The 13,039-nt window shown below is 40.4% G+C and overlaps 1 protein-coding gene across 1 annotated transcript in view; it reads right to left on the bottom strand.

The window, feature by feature from the left end:
* The window catches only part of LOC127429956 (G-protein coupled receptor 4-like), a 44,449-nt gene extending 31,410 nt beyond the window's left edge, over positions 1-13,039 (bottom strand). Inside the window, exon 1 of the mRNA XM_051679354.1 lies at positions 12,826-13,039. The gene's annotated coding sequence lies outside the window, so the exon portion shown is untranslated. The remainder of the gene's footprint in view (positions 1-12,825) is intronic.

The following is a 13,039-nucleotide window of genomic DNA, read 5'->3' as shown; positions in this document are numbered from 1 at the left end:
TAGTTCAGACCAGTTTTTAGAAAGAGGATAGAGGATTTGTAAAGATTTGTAAGTATCTGAGGTTGTATATATTTAAACTGTTTGCATTTTTTAAACTTTTACTTCACATCTATCCAAGCATAAAAAAATGTACATGGGCATTTTATGCATGAATACTTCAGAATACTAATGAAGTCACAAAGGACTGTCTTGTTCTGCATCAGACATTTTCAAACTCAAAGTGAAGATATCGGTTGTCCTAGATTCAAAGCTAGATTGAAAACTCATCAATTCCTTTCTGATTAAATATTCTGTATTTAAAGCTGTCTAATTTCTGCACCATTACCATGTTGGACTAGTTGGGATGCTCATACAGACAAAGCCAGCTTGATCTCATGAAAATTACGTGACTATAACGTCATTTTTCAAAATAAAATTACGTGGTTTATTACATGTATCACGACAGTTCTAGGGTGAAATTTAAAAGCCTAATCCTCCTTCTTCTTATCGTCGCAGTGCTAGGCCGGACCAAAAAGAGCCTGTCTCGTTTTGACTGGGGCTTCCGCAATGCGCCTTTTCTCGCTGTCGGGCAGACCAGAGAGATTTAGCCTCATTACGCGTTCATCCGTGACGGATAACGCCATTTAGCGACAGGAGACTTGGGTGGCCTGACATGCATTATGCAGGACAAGGTCATTGACGGTCACAATTTCCTTCCACAGCATGGGCGAAGGAGTGCCTTTCTCCAAGTGTTTTCCCATGTCCTCCATGGTAGGCTGAAAGAAGGGAGGAAACGTTCAGAGCTCGGATGGCGAGAGCGGAAGCTCTGTGCGAGCCCTGAAAAATGGAGGGAGAAAAGTGGTCCATCTTGTTAGGGAGAGTGGGGTTTTGGGGAGCGAGCAAGCCTCCCTGTGAGGGGTTGAGATATCTGGTAATCGAAGGTTAGATAGCAGGAAGGTCACCCATACCATGCACAGCCATATCTTTAACCTCAAGGCTTTAACCATGCTTCAGGTCGAGCGGGTCTTCCCGGTTGAACTTCATGTGCTTTGCACACGCAGGGAGGATGGGCAAGAGCCATTTCCACGGGCCGGGCGGCGGCCCCAACAGTTTCCTGTCATAGACACCCCTCTCCTGATCAGTGGCGTTTTGGAGTTCCAGCCATTCAATGCTGAGTCGAGCGGCCGCTCGCTCACACACTTCGAGGAGAATCACGTGCGGTAACTGCCGAACTGCTGACTGGTGGATCCTGGGCAGACAGGCTGGCCTCCTTCTCATCCAAGCCCTCAAGTACGGCATCTTCATCTTCCCCAGAGCTGGGCAGATCATATTAGAATGAGGAAACACCGGGAAGAGTAGTAGCTGTGAGTTAAATTTACATACAGGTTCTTTTATGCCCTCAGGTAAGGGCGGGTCCTTACAGCGGCATTGGACACGTGCGTCTGTCTGTCAAGCCAGACTTTGTGCAATTGGATGCTTCTGCAGAGGTCAGCCTAATTCAGGCTGCACAAATACATATATATGATTGGACAAACAGATAGTCCCGCCAGAGCAATACTTTGATATCACCACAGTGTCACAGTGTTTATACTTTTTTAGAGGGAATCATCCTACAAATTGCTTAAAGTTGTCTCTGCATTTTAAGCTGGAATAGATTAAAGTATTTTTAACATTGAACAAATTACACACTTCACCTTTAATTGTGTTAAAATTCTGAGTTGTGTCAAATCGAATCCCTGCTCATTAAATTGAGCCATGCTTAACCCAATGTGACTCTGTAACCACTGAGCATTGGTCCTTTTATTTGTTCTGACCGATCACAAATAGGTAAAAGTTCTGAGAGGGGCAATGTGCTTTACAAGGAATGGCCCATTATATCAGTACACTGTGTCTTAGCAGGCTGACCATGGCAGATGAGTTGAATAAAAACTGCCTGTCTCCCATGGTATTGATTCAGGACATGTATTTAATCCTTTCCTAACAGGGTTTTATGCTTCGGTGGAGAGGTGGCCATGTGTCTCTAGAGAGACCAGGGCAGGCATCCTGGTAAGCGAATTAATGACTTCAATAAAAGAGCCACATTTTCCACTCAAATCCCCAGTCAAGAGTTTTATTGGTGAGGTTTAATTTGGCTTAAACTGGCCTGCTCCTTTGGGCAAGGTCACAATTGCTAATCACCTTTGCTCCAAACCGCAATTAGAATAGGTATCAGGACAATATGTTTTCTGAAAACAGAAATAGTGGGTAGAAGTGTGGTTGTCTTGTAGAAGGGAGGGATACTAACATTATTTTGTCTCTAGTTCACTCTGCAGGCTTCATGCTCTTTTATATAAAGCACAGAGGAAACCCTTCCACGTCTCATTTGGTGCATCTGGTCCACTTCTGCTATTGTTCTGTTTCATCAACAATATTGTTTACAGGCTGTAACTTGGCAGCAATTTTACGTTCAAGAGGAAATTACGGGCACCTGTTTAGCAAAAACCAGTGATTTTTAAAAGGAAACTCTAGATGCAGAGTCATGCTGAGAAAATGCTTAAGAAAATACAAAGTAGACAGGGTAAAGAGTTGAAAACCACAATGAAAGAGAGACGAATGTCAAGAGTTATTAATATAGATGAGAAAATATTCTTTAATTCTTATATGCTGTTACCATTGAAGTACAGCTGTTACTGGGTCAAATGTATCACACTGTACATGACAAATCACAGCTCAATAGTTAAAATTTTCTGTTTGTGATTGAGTGTTTGTGTGAAAAACATGGTGACAGTGAAATTATTTTACATAGTCATTTTCAGATAACATCTGTGGAGTATGTCATGAAGTTCCAGGCTGTAAAATTGACATTAAATGAAGTTCCAAATGTACTGTAAGTTCGGGAGGAGCTTGTTTATCTTGGCCTGCCAATCACATCCCAAGGATATATAAGTGGCTGCTTTCACCTCCCCATCTCCACCTTTATATTTTATAATTCCTATACCAATTATTTCAAAATTGTCTTTCTATTTCTTGCTTTAGTCAGAGCCCAGTCTAATGCTCAAGCACCTCCATTATGGACAGCAAATAAGTTTACCTTAATGTGCTCCTGGACTGTATGACCCAGTGAACTCATGAAGTTATGGTAAATCTGTGTTAAAGTCTAAAATGGGTCAAAATGACCCAAAACAGCATGGAAGGGTTTTAAAGGATGCAACATTCCTTATAAAAGTTTACTCTAATGAATCCCATAATAACTGCAATTACTGTCATTATGACCTCAAGCACAGAGGTTCATTTTTGTGTACTTCAGAGGTTAAGGGGTTGCATTTTATCTGTGAATGATTGTGTTTGCTTTTATGTGTGTGTGCTGCATAGTGAAATAGAGTGTTTGTCTGCTTAAGAAACAGAGAAATCAGGAAATCGGTTGGGGGTCATTTTGCTCCCTTGTGCAACATATAATGTACACACTGAGTTCAAAATATTTACAGAGTTTCAAATATGTTGAAGTGTTTTGTACACAATTAATTAATTATACAGACCACCCATTTACAAGTACAGTAAGCCATTCGTAGGTTGATTTCCTCAAAAAATGCAAACTCTGTGGCACCATAAAAATACTGCTCTGTATGTTTTAGCATCTTAACCAGCCCGACAAAGCAACATTGGCTCAACTAATGGCTTGAGTTTGGGCAGGACTATCTGTTTGTCAACAAATGGAGGACGGGGGAACTGATTAGGAAACCTGTTTGAAAACTCATGATTTTTGAAATTTTATTTGGTGGCACTAGTGGTGCAGAACATTCCAAATTCACTGTGTAACAGGTACAGAAATGCTTCTTACTTTTATTTCTTTGAATGCCCTTCAGTTGGGAAAAATAATAAAAATGACTCGGTAGCATTGCTGAATAACTTGTAATAAAAGTCCAACAAGCCTCAAGGGACTAACAAAGGTCCTTCACAAGTCATTGTTGATAACAATGATAATAATGAACATTAACCTGAAAAAATTTAACAGGAACTGCACCTAAAACAAAAAAGCTCTAAACGACTTTTGAGGCAACCCTGCACCAAAGAGTACATACAGTATGGACAACAGCGTCCTTGTTTCCAAATTTTAAACAATACCTACAGTATTTAAAGATTTTTGTCTCCTAAGGGTTATCTCCTATCTCCTATCGTGCTATGGATGAAAGCCTAATATAAAACTATTGTATACTATTTGTCATACATAAATGACAAAAGGGAGGCTTTAAAATGTTTTGTTCTGAGTGAGCTAAACTGCTGACAATGACCTAATCCATCTCCTTATTTCATTCTTGTATGACAATACTGTCACAATTGATGCTTCACTAAAAGCTTCTGCTTTTGTCCATGAAACCACAAGAGGCTACAGCTTATTGACAACACAGGACGTGTTCAGTTACACCACTGAGTGTGGAGACAGGCAAACAACAACACACTTTGTCAGAGACCTGCTGGATTGTTGGTATTTTCACTTTTTACATAACCCATTTGATATGGTGGGAATGTTTATACAGGGTTCTACTGATCCAGCCATTCCAAACTTCAGCTGTGTTAATCATGATCCACAGGGAGGCTTGCATTCTGAGAAGTGAGATGGGTATGCAAGATAAGCATATGTCTGATGGTGTAATTAGATATAGCTTGATATATGGCATATTAATTGAGTGCAAATGTTAGCTCAGTCAGGCTACGAGAGACAAGCTCAGCATTAGCTGACACCCAGCTGACCTACTTCCTCCAATCACAGTAGTCTATCTATCAAGGACGGCCTATATATATATTCAACACAGCATTCTTGCCAGCCTAGCCAAGCACCTGACAAAAAACCAAGCTAGCAACACAGCTCGACACGGCATGCTCCCATTACATTTAACATATTTAGCTTGTCTTACCTTACTCTTTCAAGATGGAAAGCCCATGGAGCCTTCGATCTTCAAGGATTTCCTCGAGAACACACAATTCTTAATTCAGAGAAGTGGAATATATCCCCCACCCAGGTGCAGCTCTGTTGGCAGCTAGACACGCACCGTACAGCCTCGACATCCAGGCCGCTTGCAAACCCAACCATGATCAGCCATTCCTGTTTTTATGGAACTCAGGACTGCGATCGTCATTCATCCACCACCGATTCTTCACTTCCATGGGCCGCAGTGGATGGTAGCCGCAGCCAAAGGTAGCACATCCCCAGCAAACACTCATTCTCCATCTCAGGAAAGACCTAGCTGCAATTTTCCATGTAACCTCAGCTTCATGAGGATATTGCTAGCGATCTAACTGTTATATCATACTTGCAGTATTGCGAGATGAATCACCAAGTTTGCATGCCCCTCACACGCATGTTTCATGGGAAGTTCACCAGTCAACGTCAAAGACCTCTCTAAGCTGTATTCTAGCACACAATCGCTATATTGCATCTTTTGGTCATGAGTTTCGTCATTGTTGATGAATTAAGGTCTAGCAAGAGTCGATAAGGATACATTTCCCGGAGCCCCTTTTTCCTTAAATGCAACCGTCGATAACTCATCTTATCAGCAGCAGAGGTGCGTGGTGAGGCAACAATGGTATATACTGTTGCATCTATATTATGCTATCCACCTTATTTTCAGCTAACCAGGGTGCTGCCATTATCAACTTTGAATGTGGACCTCTCTGAGATTAGCATTCCAGCTTTAGCAATAAAATACATTCATCACACTGCTTTATAGTACAAGCTGGCAATAAATATCAACGTATTATTTCCGACTGCATAAACTCTGAGCACATATAGTTACCGTTATAGCTTTTGCCTTCGTTCTTCAAAGTTGCTGGCAGGATGCATGAAATAAGGTGCAGATCCCAGTCCGGGGCACCGTCTGACACCCCCAACTTACTCAAATAACAAAAAATAAAAGCAGCCAGTAAATCCTCTTCAATTTTCTTACACCAACTGCATTTTTGTTCACCTAGGACAGAGAAAAGAAACTTTTCTCTCCGTCTTGTCAGAGAGCATTCTCTCTCCTAGCAATGCATAGTAACAGTTACGCAGATATCACATTCAACATGGCTTATGATTATCACTTGGAAATAATTATAAGGCATCATCGGAATTATGCAGGTACACATGAACAAGTCACTGGAGACAGAAAGACTGCATTGTCACGATATCTGTAAAGAAGCAGATTTATTTCAGTCCATACAATACATAGCATCAATGAACGATTCACTAATACTTTACTTTTATGCTGACCTTAGGAAATATTCTGGCATCGGCACATAATTCTGCTGTGAATTCTGGGTTTGTGTGATAGTTATAAGCCATATCACTATATTCTGGTATTATAACTGCTAAGTATTACACTGCAGTCAATGCTAGAGGAACTCGTCATATTCGCCGGATGCAGCCACTGCTTATTCCACGTCGCAAATAAGGTGTATAAAGCCACAGTATATATAGTAAGTTAGTCCACTGTCAGATATCTTTGGAATGCTCGGGAGGTTATTTCCAGTCATGCAGTACAGCTCCTCTCTACTTGAATAGAGAAAGCCCAAATATCAAATACAGTTTCTAAAAACTACGATTAAAGAATATAATTCAAATCAGCTATTAAATCTGTCAATAACGGTATCATAAATTGTGATTCTTTATCTATATTACGCAAGCAATTTTCCCGGCAGGTATCCAACTTTTTCCTACGTCCTGTGATGCTTAGCGAGAAACATGGGCATTACTTCCGTTGTCAAGTAAACAGCTGTTGTTGTGGTGTACGTCCATTCATTCTTTTGTTGCAGTGTTGGAATTTTGAGGAGAGCGTGTGTGATTTCATGAGGACATACATTGTGTCAGTTCAAATCAGACAGGCACACTGAGGAGGAGTTGTGAAGTTCTCATCCTGGGTATGTAATCACTTTTTCAAGTTTTATGATTGGTCAGTTATTTGCTTTAAATCCACACGTAGTTTAAACTCTGTTTGGCGGGTGATTGACTGATGAGAGGTGGAGCTTTGCTGCCATCCAGGACGAATCAGGACAGTGTTTTAAACCTCAAATGCGAAGTGGTTTTAACTACCTCTGTATGTGTTTTTTGTGACCCAATAACAAAACATTTTTGCACCCCGTTTACATATATATTTGGTGCTGACCATTTGCGATAGGATCATCAGAAATGCATCTTATTATCAGCTGTAAACAGGGTCAAATGACTGCAGCCAGAGCTAGGGAATGCCATAGAATGACTTCTGGCGGAAGTTCCAACCACTTTGTTTCTCCAGTAAGACCCCCAGGAAAAGGTGGATAGCTTATGCGTGTTCTAAAGATTGACAGGTGATGTCCATATCTAAAGGTGATTGGCTCTTTAATTGTAAGGCGGGACTTCCCTTCTACATCCGTTGACCATTGGGCACTCAGAGCTGCTCGGTTGAGCATTCCAATTAATCCCATTCATTTTAATAGAGTGACATATCTGCTAAATAATCTCTACGAAGCTAAATTATTTGGCGTGCATGACTCATGACAAGATATTACCATATCTTAAGGTAATTGGCTAACATGTAAGGAGGTACTCCTTTCACATACGTGGACCACCGGGTGCTAGAGCTCCTTTGTTGGGCTTTCCAATCCTCACTTTATTTTTGAAAGAAGTGGCCCATCTTAGCTAAATTGTCTCTGGCAAGCCTACCTTCGGATGCAGCAGCCATGTATATTCAATGTACAATCTAAGTGGCTGGATTTTCTAAAACAACTGCAATTGACCTTGTATTACCTACGACTTTGTCATTGTTGATTACAGTGAGCTTCCTTTAGAGGAGCCAAGCTTTAGCCTAAATAGCATAAGTGATGCTTCATTTACTGTCGCACATGCCAGCTGAGGAATTGTTACCCAAATCACTAGATGGATAATTTTCAAAATGTCTCTCAGAGATCAGGCATGATGTGCTTTATATTGTCGTTAGGCAATTTGGAGCTGCTCGACTTGATTTACAGTGTTTTTTGGGGGGGGGATATCTGCCCCCAATATTGGAACCATACTGCCAAAGTAAAATTATTGTATCTAACATACAATAAACTGTTTATTGCCAAAGTGGTCCTGGCTGAAATCAGCTGACCTACTTCCTCCAATCATAGTCCTGGCTGAAATCAGCTGACCTACTTCCTCCAATCATAGTAGTCTATCTATCAAGGATGGCCTATATATATATATATATTTAATTAATTAATAACCTTATTTATTTATCACACATTTGCACATATACAGTGAAATAAATTATTTTTTTTTTTTTTTCACATATCCCAGCTAAGCTGGGGTCAGAGTGCAGGGTCAGCCATGATACAGCACCCCTGGAACAGATAGGGTCAAGGGCCAACAGTGGCATCTTGGTGGTGCTGGGGCTTGAACCCCCAACCTTCTGATCAGTAACCCAGAGCCTTAACTGCTGAGCCACCACTGCCCCAGTATGTATACATATACATACACACACACACACACACACACACACACACACACACACACACACACACACACACACACACACACACACACACACACACACACACACACACACACACACACACACACACACACACACACACACACACACACACACACACACACACACACACACACACACACACACACACACACACACACACACACACACACACACACACACACACACACACACACACACACACACACACACACACACACACACACACACACACACACACACACACACATATATATATAACACAGCATTCTTGCCAGCCTAGCCAAGCACCTGACAACAAAACAAATCCTCCCCAGCTACCATGCATATGCATTAGTCTCCATTGTTAATGGTTTATAGCTTTAGCAAGCCTAGTTCTGTGCACTTTTCTGTTTGTTGCTTTATGTTCCAGGTGACAGCCGTCATGATCAGATCTTCTAAGCAGCCCAGATGCATCACCTTCCAAGATACCCCTCTTTAGATCAGGAGTCCTTTCCATGGATATTTTGCCAAATGTTATGCTTTCTTTGCTGATGGTTCCAGTATGGGGGGTTCTTGTAGAGCTTTCCCTCTACTTCCTTTAACTGCAGAAGAAGAAGCCCTACACATACAATAAATAGTTTATTGCCAAAGTGATCCTGGCTGAACTGCAGATGTCGGTATCAATTTGCTTGCCGAATCAAACCGCTCAGTACCGATACACTTAGCATGCTGTGCACATTATGCCACTTTCCACAAATAGGGTACAATATTAGGCAAGAAACCTATACAAAGTCTTTTTTTAAACCAATGGTTAGTGAAAGGAGGTGCTTAAACTTCAGAAAATGTTGATCATACTTAATATTATAAGAACAGTTTTATTGCCCATTCATTTTATATTATGTTTGAAATTTCTGAAACCCTATTACCACAGTTTGGGACATGTCTAAATTAAGTTTGAAACCCTGAAAGCCCTCACTCAGAAGGGGATAGCTAGTTTGATTTCTAGCCATTTACAGGTGCATCTCAATAAATTAGAATGTCGTGGAAAAGTTCATTTATTTCAGTAATTCAACTCAAATTGTGAAACTCGTGTATTAAATAAATTCAATGTACACAGACTGAAGTAGTTTAAGTCTTTGGTTCTTTTAATTGTGATGACTTTGGCTCACATTTAACAAAAACCCACCAATTCACTATCTCAAAAAATTAGAATATGGTGACATACCAATCAGCTAATCAACTCAAAACACCCCTGCAATGTTTCCTGAGCCTTCAAAATGGTCTCTCAGTTTGGTTCACTAGGCTACACAATCATGGGGAAGACTGCTGATCTGACAGTTGTCCAGAAGACAATCATTGACACTCTTCACAAGGAGGGTAAGCCACAAACATTCATTGCCAAAGAAGCTGGCTGTTCACAGAGTGCTGTATCCAAGCATGTTAACAGAAAGTTGAGTGGAAGGAAAAAGTGTGGAAGAAAAAGATGCACAACCAACGAGAGAACCGCAGCCTTATGATTGTCCAGCAAAATCGATTCAAGAATTTGGGTGAACTTCACAAGGAATGGACTGAGGCTGGGGTCAAGGCATCAAGAGCCACCACACACAGACATGTCAAGGAATTTGGCTACAGTTGTCGTATTCCTCTTGTTAAGCCACTCCTGAACCACAGACAACGTCAGAGGCGTCTTACCTGGGCTAAGGAGAAGAAGAACTGGACTGTTGCCCAGTGGTCCAAAGTCCTCTTTTCAGATGAGAGCAAGTTTTGTATTTCATTTGGAAACCAAGGTCCTAGAGTCTGGAGGAAGGGTGGAGAAGCTCATAGCCCAAGTTGCTTGAAGTCCAGTGTTAAGTTTCCACAGTCTGTGATGATTTGGGTTGCAATGTCATCTGCTGGTGTTGGTCCATTGTGTTGTTTGAAAACCAAAATCACTGCACCCGTTTACCAAGAAATTTTGGAGCACTTCATGCTTCCTTCTGCTGACCAGCTTTTTAAAGATGCTGATTTCATTTTCCAGCAGGATTTGGCACCTGCCCACACTGCCAAAAGCACCAAAAGTTGGTTAAATGACCATGGTGTTGGTGTGCTTGACTGGCCAGCACACTCACCAGACCTGAACCCCATAGAGAATCTATGGGGTATTGTCAAGAGGAAAATGAGAAACAAGAGACAAAAAATGCAGATGAGCTGAAGGCCACTGTCAAAGAAACCTGGGCTTCCATACCACCTCAGCAGTGCCACAAACTGATCACCTCCATGCCACGCCGAATTGAGGCAGTAATTAAAGCAAAAGGAGCCCCTACCAAGTATTGAGTACATATACAGTAAATGAACATACTTTCCAGAAGGCCAACAATTCACTAAAAATGTTTTTTTTATTGGTCTTATGATGTATTCTAATTTTTTGAGATAGTGAATTGGTGGGTTTTTGTTAAATGTGAGCCAAAATCATCACAATTAAAAGAACCAAAGACTTAAACTACCTCAGTCTGTGTGCATTGAATTTATTTAATACACGAGTTTCACAATTTGAGTTGAATTACTGAAATAAATGAACTTTTCCATGACATTCTAATTTATTGAGATGCACCTGTACATAAACGTACATTTCCAATAAATAAAGTAAAACATTTGTTTTACTCGTACAACTTTCTTCTGTGGATTACAAACAAATATATTTTGAAGGATATATGATGTCCATTGTCCATACAATGCAAGTCAGTGGGGTCCATAATCTGGCCAATCCTAGGGTACCGGAACTCTCGGAAACAACATGTCGACGTGTTATCACGTTGGAATTTGTGCCTTTAATGCTTTAAAAACAGTAATGGGATAGCAATTCCCTAATTTCCAAAACCCTACTTGTGGAAAGTGCCTTATATTGATGACAAAGGCAGCCCACGTTTTTCAATGAAACTACATTGCATTTATGGTGGGGACTAAAAGGCTGACCACAAAGAGCCTCGTGCAAATAATTAGAACATTCATTAACATCTACCTTTCCTGTGAACCATTTGCTGTAATAAAACCATGTGTGGATGTTTCAAACTACGGATTACTCCACATATTTAATTATACGCTCAAATGGTATGAGTTCATAAACAAGTCTGAAAACAGCCACTTGTTGGGCCACCATGCCACTGGGTTTAGCTTCCCTCACACAATCTGCTGCCCAAACCAGACATTACCCTCACAAAACACCCTTATTAGCTCAGACAGGTGGCACTGGAGAAGACACCTCATAGGTTCACAGAGCGATTACTCTCCACTTCTCGTCACGCTTTTAATGTTAGTTCTTATCCCGTATCCCCAAGAGGGCAATTACTGTTTGCTCAAAAAGGATTAAATGTTCCACTTGTTTCCTAACAAAACCAAGCGGAAGATGCGTATATCAGGCGAAAACACAAGGGAACATTCCAAAGAACCATTTCACGTGCCACATTGCCATATGCCATCACCCTTCTGCATCAGCTACAAATAACAGTGAGAAAGAGTGGAGAATACATACAAGTCCTGGACTTACATGCACAGCCACTGTATTGAATTCATATTGTATTACGTATAGCTAACAGCTATTGAGCTGAAATCTAACTGCTAAGGTATTGGTTTTCATGGATATATTTTTTATTATTTGCTGCCAAAAATGGATACACAGTCAGTGTGTTTAACTGATGCAATTATTCATGACAGATTTGAGAGAAAATATATTTTACACAATACAACTGACATGATGTAAACACTGCCAAAGACCATTTATAGCTTGTTAAATTGCTTGTTAAATCGTGGGAAATGTACTGTTGTGTGCATTTTCCACAACTCTATAACTCTTATGTGTTCAACAGAGGAATTTCAGTGGAAAGAACACTCAGCCATCAAACTAAATGCATTAATATATAATCTATTACTACTACAGGATAACTGTTGTCCTTTACAATTATGCCTCATTACAAAGGTTAAAATAATGGCTCCTTTAAAAGGTTTGCTTTTTCCTAAGTGAGCAAACACTTTAAGTAGCCACTAAAACTGATAATTTTTATTTTGTTTATGCATCAGCAGCCAAATGTCCAGTTTCACATTACAATGGTTTGCCTTATATGCTATAATAGACTTGGAATGCATCTTAAGTGATGTACAGTAATCCTGAGACTAAAGTTTGATTATGTTGCAAAAGTGTTCAATTTTAATGAAACAGAGTACAGTAAGTTTATAGATGTGATTTAAAATGAATTAAACCATTGTGAGAAAACGAGTTTATAGGCATGTTTTTACCATTGTGAAACATAAATATGACTAAAGGAGTAAGCTTGTTTATTTTGACTTAAATGGTCCAAGAAAAATGAAACACACACACACACACACACACACACACACACACACACACACACACACACACGATACTTACATTATTGTGTCCATAATTCATTCAGTAGCTGTTACCCTCATACTCTCCGTCTCTGAAGGTACCTTTCTGCGTGCCATTGGCAGAGGTGATCTCCGTATCTCCAAACACAACTGATGTTTCCCTCATTTGAATGAGGATCCAGACATCGAAAGCCTGCATTATTCACAATAGGACGCAACGTCTTGCATGTGTAGTTCACATCACACCAGCGGAC

Source organism: Myxocyprinus asiaticus, chromosome 39 (genome assembly GCF_019703515.2).
Source record: "Myxocyprinus asiaticus isolate MX2 ecotype Aquarium Trade chromosome 39, UBuf_Myxa_2, whole genome shotgun sequence".
NCBI classification, from domain to species: Eukaryota; Metazoa; Chordata; class Actinopteri; order Cypriniformes; family Catostomidae; genus Myxocyprinus; species Myxocyprinus asiaticus.
The sequence above is the reverse complement of the archived record's forward strand: the minus strand, read 5'-3'. Positions and strand labels throughout refer to the sequence as shown.